Below are 7,221 nucleotides of genomic sequence, written 5' to 3'. Positions count from 1 at the left end.
GGTTACTAGTTACCTCCCTTGATGAATCATCAGTATGTTTTCAACCCTGAACTCCTAATGTTGTTTATACTAAATGACTTACTGTCAGAAGAAGATTTGTCTGAAAGAGAGAAATGAGCTTCTGGATCTAAAAGGTAGGATGGGTTGGATGAGTTGAACTTAGCTTGGTTTCTTCGCTATGGCCACCTGGGTATACCCAACACAGCCTGCTTGTGGTAGCGATGTTGCATATTGGTAGTTGTATGGACTTAGCGTAGAATATCATGCTCAGCTATTATCTTTACAAGCTGCCTAAACACTCCTCTGAGTTACACAAACAAGATAAATGAAATCTTCAGCAGTTTGTTGCTACAAAACCCAAGGAATTTCAAGGGATAGTGCAAACAGTGGAGGTGTTTAAGTGTTCATAAAAAAGATTTCAAGAATGTTTTGTAATGCAAGATGTTAAACAATATAAATATAGCAGTTATTGCCATCTTCCCCTCTAATACTTCTTTCTTTTCTTTTTAAAAGGTCCTTATGCCACCATGACCCACATATGCATAAACTCCAATAAAAGTATAAAAAAGCAATAAGCAAAGCAAACATATCTTCTGATTACAAGCGAGTGCAGTGATAGCCCACTTTACTGGCAAGAACCTGAGTAAGCAGATGGGTTTGGCATTGGGCCCTGGAGGTTAATGTACTTGGTCTCCAAGCCACTGGGAAGAAGTTTAGACCAGAGTTCTGCTAATAACTGCAAGACACACATCACATGGAGACTTCTGACAGCAGTTTGTCAGTTAATCTAAAGTTGTGGGGGAGAGAGGTGGTATGAAATAGCTAGAAGCAACATGAGGTAAGGTGAAAAAAGTCAATATGTTAATATTGAAATTGGATTTGGAAGCATATGGGTGCCAATGTCGGCTCTGTTGTGCTAGTGGAGGAGTTTTACTTAGTATTTGTATTGTGGTAATACTTAAAGGCCTCAAGGGGGCAGATGTTGGGGGGCAGTGGGGAGGCCCCACTCTGCTTGACTCTGTGCCAAAAAGCTCAGTCTAGTGCACTTCTTGCTAAGTAGCTGAGTTGCCCCTCTCTGTACCAGATGAAGTCTCCTATTGGCTTTTGAGGGTATGATTGTAAGTAATTCCTGTACTGAAAAAGTATTGTTAAAATTTTTAGCACTAATGCAGGAAAAAAAAAACAACCTGAGGGAGCAGAAACGGGCAGTGATATTCTTAATTTTCCAGGCTGTTGATATTTTATTCTCATCTGTCTCTAGGTACCCTTGCCATTTTATGTTTCCTCTCTAATGGTATGTACCAAGATGTCATAATATCCAAAATCAAATGTACCAGAAAATATAATAAATTAGAGTCAAGCTAGTGGAGTAATTGAAGAATAAACTGAATTTTAAACAACACGGGATTGTGTTATGGGCTGATTGCTATGCACAAAATGTGCCAGAGGAGTGTGACTTCATGTGATTCTACTGTGGATGACAGCATTTCTTAGATTACCAGTGGTAATAAAGTAAAGAAATGATTTGAACTTTGAGTTAGTACCGCTACATGACACTGTAATAGGGAAGCAATACTATCCCTGTTACACTGCAAATCAATTTTGAGACGGAAAATATTTCTGTAAACTTTTTTGGAGAGATGTAGTCTTTTGGAGTAATAATACTGAAATGTATAAAGCTTAAATGTGAATGCAGGATGGAGGGGCAGGGGGAGAGTACAAATGTGTTCTTCACTCCTAGTCATCCTAAACCGTGAGGATTACATAAAGGAAGCCAACAGACAGCTCTCTGAAACCACCTACTACAAAGAACTACAAGAAGATCCTACTCCCCTTTTCACCAAAAAACTCAATCCATTTGGGTTGGTCTAATAAAAGATATCAAATTCACCCAAGGAACCTTGTCTGCCTTCTTCACTCCTACACAGTTTTTATATAAATAGTTTTAACACGTCATTGCAGTGGATTTTTCTTATTTTGGAAAAGTAAACTTAAGGGAACTTGGTGTGGATATTGAGGTCTCCTAAAATTAATTTTAACTGTTTCCCTTACCATTAACATATTGCATCAGTTCATCAATATTTGTATTTTTAGATTAATTATACATCTGTGTAGAAATCCTTTACATCAACTGTATTTTAAAATCTACAAAAATAGAGTCCAGACTTGTTCCAGCTAAAGTTGCTAACAGATGAGTCCAGTGACTTCAATGACAGCATTCTGTGTAGCCTAAGAGGGGAAAAAAAGTTGCTTTTTTATGAAGTGCCTTTCAAGAGCCAATATTTTGTGGCTTAAAAGTGGAGAAGTCTCAATATCTGTTATGTAGGTTTAATTTTAATGGAGAAGCTTAATGGAGAACCTCCCTCACATTCCTGATCCCATTCCTATGACATCTACAGCAGTTGCCTAGTATAAATAATATGAGACTATTTAATCTATTTTTATTTCTTTTCAAATATATTATAACATTTACTACTCTGATTTAATGTCGTATTGATTTTTAATAGTTTACCTATAGCTGCTTTTAATAAGACTATTAGGGGTTGTGTTAATGGATCAAGGCTCAGGTTTCAAAACAGTGGGTATCTTGAGCATGTCTAAGGTTTTTTACTAAACCCAGTCTGTGTACTTGCTCTGCAAAAGTGAAGGAAAATATTTATTTTAAGTATGTTTTTAAATCTTTAGCTTCTTGCATCTTCAGGAGGTCAAAGGAAACCAATTATTTAAAATAAAAACTTAGTTTTAAAAATTTTAGATTTTTGTTGGTCTTTGGCTAGGTATTTTACTTAGGGTATTGCCAGAAAATCAAAGCAGCTTAACAGTCAACTCACTACAGGCCAACTAGAAACAAGGATCTTTTATTGGATATCTTTTTTGCCTAAAAGTTTGTCTAATGTCTCTCAAAGTTATATAGTCAGTCCAATAAAAGGTATCACTAGAAAGGCCCTTGGCGCTCATATTCCCTGGACCATCACAGCTACAACAACACTACCATCCCTACTTCAGAACAACTGACATGTGGTCATTGAAAATAAATGAGGGTAGCTTTTAGGGGTGCACTGATAGAGATTTTGGGGGCCTGATAGCTGATCTTTAAGGAGGCATATTGGTTGATACTGATCTGATTTCCAATACAGATACATGCAGCTGGCAAGTCTGTTGTGGTGGAAGCGGGGAGAGGGAAGGGGCGTGGGAGGGCAGAGCAAAGCTCCTGTGGTGAGGGAGGGAATGGGCCTGGGGCTAGGGCAGGCGCTGCCCGGCTGAGATAGGGCGGGACACGGGACAGAGCTGCAGCTTGTTTGAGGGGCGTAGAGTGGCTCCCGCTGCTGTGCGCACCACAGGAGGGCACAGGGGGTGTGTGGCCCTGGATCTGTGTGGGGCAGGGGTGGGGTGGGGTGGTCTAGAGCTGTGGGCTGGGGCTAGGCCTCACCAGGCTCTTCCCAATGCGTGGGGGGGTGGGGATGGGCCGGGGCTGCACTCAGTGTGGGTGTCAGTGGCACTGGGAGGGGAACTACAGGGGTGGCTGCAGTCACTCCAAATTTTTCCTGTGGGCCCCCCCCCAGCACCGTCACCGCCTGCCCCAGGTGCATTCCCAGTCCAACCTTTCCCCCACCCCCCTCATGCGCCAGAAATAACCCAGCGCAGCCCCAGCCTGCAGCTGCAGCGGCTGCCCTCCTGGGCAGATCCAGGGGCATACGGGGGTGCAGGCAGCAATGGGAGCTGCCTCCACAGCCTGTAGACAAGCCTTGGCTCCATCCCAGGCCCGGCTGGGAGCACCTAGCCCCACCCTCTCCCTCATCGCGGGGGGCATTGATCTGTGCCCCCCACACCCCTTCCTTTCCCCCTCCCCTTCTACCACAACAGACTTACCAGCTGTAGGCAGCTCTCCAAGCTGCCAGGCTGTGCTCCTCGCTGCCTGTGTGCTACACTGTGGCTGTACACATGCACGGGCATTTATTGGCCAAATTATCAGCCACATCAAGCCAATTTCTGATACAATCAATGTTCTTCATATTGGTGCCAATCCGATATCAGACCGATGTATTGATGCACCTCCAGTAGCTTTCATTTACTGAAAATAATTTTGGGCACCTGAACAGTTACCACATATTGTGTTCTTCAGTGAGTCTCTGCCCCCTGTTATCTTGCTTTAATTTGAACATTTCTTCATTTTATAGACTTAACAACCAGTGAACTAAAGCACAAATTCATCACTGATTTTAATAAAATTTCAAATTTTACATAGAGGCTTTTTCTGTTCAGAAGCTGAATATTTAAAGTATTGATCTATGCAAAAAAAGAAGTCCAGTTTAACTTTATTGGCAGTTCCTTGATACAGGGATAACAGTCTTTCATTAAATTGGGAATTCAGCGGAGAGTCCATAGATCACTGAGCGGGGTGATCCAGGATCTGTGTGTTTGACTGCAGATGTAGCAGATAGTTCTGGGAGAAGTAGTAGAACCATGCTGGGTTGCAGCTCTTTTCCTTTGTCTATTTGCCTCCACAGTGAACTGAGTTTGTTGAAATGATTGGTTTCGTGATGTACAACACAGCATCACTGGGGACGATGCAGTATTTGGGTCTCCCAGGAATTAATGTTAATATCACATTTCTTCAGATTTGCCCTTCAAAGTGTCCTTGAATCTCTTCTGTTTACCTCTACAGGTGTGACCATTGGTGAATTGGGAGTATAGGACTTGTTCTGGGAGCTGGTTGTCAGGCATTCTCGTGACATGTCCTATCCAATGACATTGGGGCTGTGTAAACGTGGCTTTAGTGTTGATGGTGTTTGCTTGAGCCAGAATGCTCGCATTATTGGTGTTCTGTTTAACATCCCTTTGTGAGAACAACAAAAACTCAATATAAAATTGATGAGTAGCAATCAGTATCACTATAAAGCTCCCTTTGGAACTACAGAGGGGACCGTCTGCTCTGTTCCTTTCCCCTTCCCCTTTTTCTTCCCCCCTACAGATGCAAAGAATGGAAACTAGGGGAATAGCAATAGTGGTGTCACGGTGGGCGTCTGTTAGACCACCAAGCCAGGCAGATGAAGAGAACAAGGCTTTTTTTTCAAAAAAGAAATGAAAGTCTTCAAATCACACGATCTTGTGCTAATGTAAAACTTTAATTGCTATGGCAGTTCCATTTTTGGTACTGATGGTGGCGAAGCCACATATGGAGGAAGCTCTTTTTGACTTACTGCTCACAAATAGGAAAGAATCTGAAGGTGGAAGGTAACTTGACATTGACCGTGATATGATAGAATTCAAGACCCAAAGAAAGGGAGGAAGGACAGCAATAAAATGAAGACACTGGACTTCAGAAAAGCAGAATTTAGTAAACTTGGGGAACTGGTGAGCAGATCCATGGAGGCCAAGTCCTAAGGGAAAAGGAGTCCAGGAGAGCTGGTTGTACCTTAAGGAGACTATAGGGCACTAGAGCAGGCTATCCCAATGTGCATAAAGGATAGAAAGTACAGCAAAAGACTGGTTTAGCTACACAGTGAATTTATTAAAAAGTTCAAACTTAAAAGGAATCTTGCACAACTTGACAATTGGCTATATTACTAGAGATAAATATAAGAGTGTAGCATGGGCATGCAAAGAGAAAATCAGGAAAATGAAGTCACAAATTGAAATTCAGCTAGTAGGGGGCATTAAAAGGCAACATAAAAGCGTTCTACAAGGATGTTTGAAGTAAGGGGAAGACCAAGTAAAGGAGCAGGCAATCTAGTAAGGGATGATGCAGAGATATCAGATATTAAATGTCTCTTTCTACTTCAGTCTTCATAAATAAAGTCAGCTTTCAGACAGTGAGTGCAATAGGCAGCAAGGATAGGAGGAGATAATTGGCCCAGAGTAGGGGAAGAACAGGTTAGATATTACTTAGAAAAACTGGATATTTTCAAATCATCAGGGTTAGATGAGATTCATCTTAGAGGACTCAAGGAGTTACCTCAGGTGGTTGCAGAGCCATTGGCTAGTCTGTCTGAGAAGTCATAGGCTGTGTCTGCATGAGCGTGGACATTAGTTTCCTCAGGGACACCTGTGCCACGCGTCCTCTGATGTGGGGTAGGGGAGGCTGGGGCCAGCACTGGCCTGGCCCCAGCAGCCTTACCTGGCATCCTGGGGGCCTCCTGGAACTGCAGCAGCATCAATCCTGCTGCTCAGAGTTTGGCTGGCAACTGGAGAGGTGGCTCTGGCTGGCCAGGCTCTGGTTTTGGGTGGTGCGCACTGCCCCCTTGTGTGCCACACTGCTCCTTTTTTTTTTTTTTTTTTTTTGTGCAGGTTTTTTTGACCCTGGGATTCCCCAAGATCAACCCCCCAACCCGCACCGCTACCTTGCAGTGTGGAGAACAGTTGAATGTGCGGTATGTGACATCTGCGGCGACACACACTGCACAGCTGCACTCATTAGACGTGGCCATAGAGGTTGTGAGGTCCTAGACAACTAGAAAAGGGCAAATAATAGTGCCAGTCTTTAAAAGGGAAGAAAGAGGATCCAGTGTCATATAGACCAGTCAGCCTGACTTTGATGCCTGGTAAGATTATGGAGCAGGTCCTCAAGGAATCTATTTCTAGGTATACAGAGGATAACAAGGTAACCAGGAACAGCCAACACATATTTGTCAAGAGCAAATCATATTTGACTAATCTGATTTCCTTCTACAACAAGATGACAGGCTCTGTAGATGGGGGTAGAACAATGGATGTGATGTACCTGTCATAACCCAAAGGTATGATTTTGTGTGTGCTTCGGCACCAGAATTATCCCCGCCAAATTACAGCTTCATTGCACGGTGGAGTTTTCTACTGCAGAGGAAAACTCCGGTGCAGGGACGAGTTTCCCGCCTATTTGCAGCTTCTTTTGCAGGGTGCATTGCTCAAGTTGCAAGAGAAATGCACGATGCAAAAGAGTTCCCGCCACCCACATGAAAATTTGTTCCCCGTTATTGGCTAGTTCTAAATTATTCCCACGTGGCGGCTAACGATTGGCCTGTTAGCCGTATAAGAGGCTTGAGCGGTTTCCGCCCAAGCCGAAGAGGACTCCACATCCATCTTGTGGGGACTCTGGGTACACGGCAGGGTAATAGAGACCCTGTGTGAGATTCAGAGGAGTTTGGCGACCTGATCCATCGCCCACCTCTTCCTGTCTTCGAGCGATAAAAATTATAAGACGTATCTACGAGTCCGATTTTGGTGGCGCGCTCACCCAGAGCA

General features: G+C 43.3%; 1 protein-coding gene across 1 annotated transcript in view; it reads left to right on the top strand.

Annotated features, from left to right (window-relative positions):
- Positions 1-789: 789 nt before the first annotated feature.
- Positions 790-7,221, top strand: part of LNX2 (ligand of numb-protein X 2) — an 89,019-nt gene continuing 82,587 nt past the window's right edge. The window contains exon 1 of the mRNA XM_006027797.3: positions 790-838. The gene's annotated coding sequence lies outside the window, so the exon portion shown is untranslated. The remainder of the gene's footprint in view (positions 839-7,221) is intronic.

This window comes from Alligator sinensis, unplaced genomic scaffold (genome assembly GCF_000455745.1).
Source record: "Alligator sinensis unplaced genomic scaffold, ASM45574v1 scaffold84_1, whole genome shotgun sequence".
NCBI classification, from domain to species: domain Eukaryota; kingdom Metazoa; phylum Chordata; order Crocodylia; family Alligatoridae; genus Alligator; species Alligator sinensis.
This window is presented reverse-complemented; position numbering and strand designations above follow the sequence as displayed.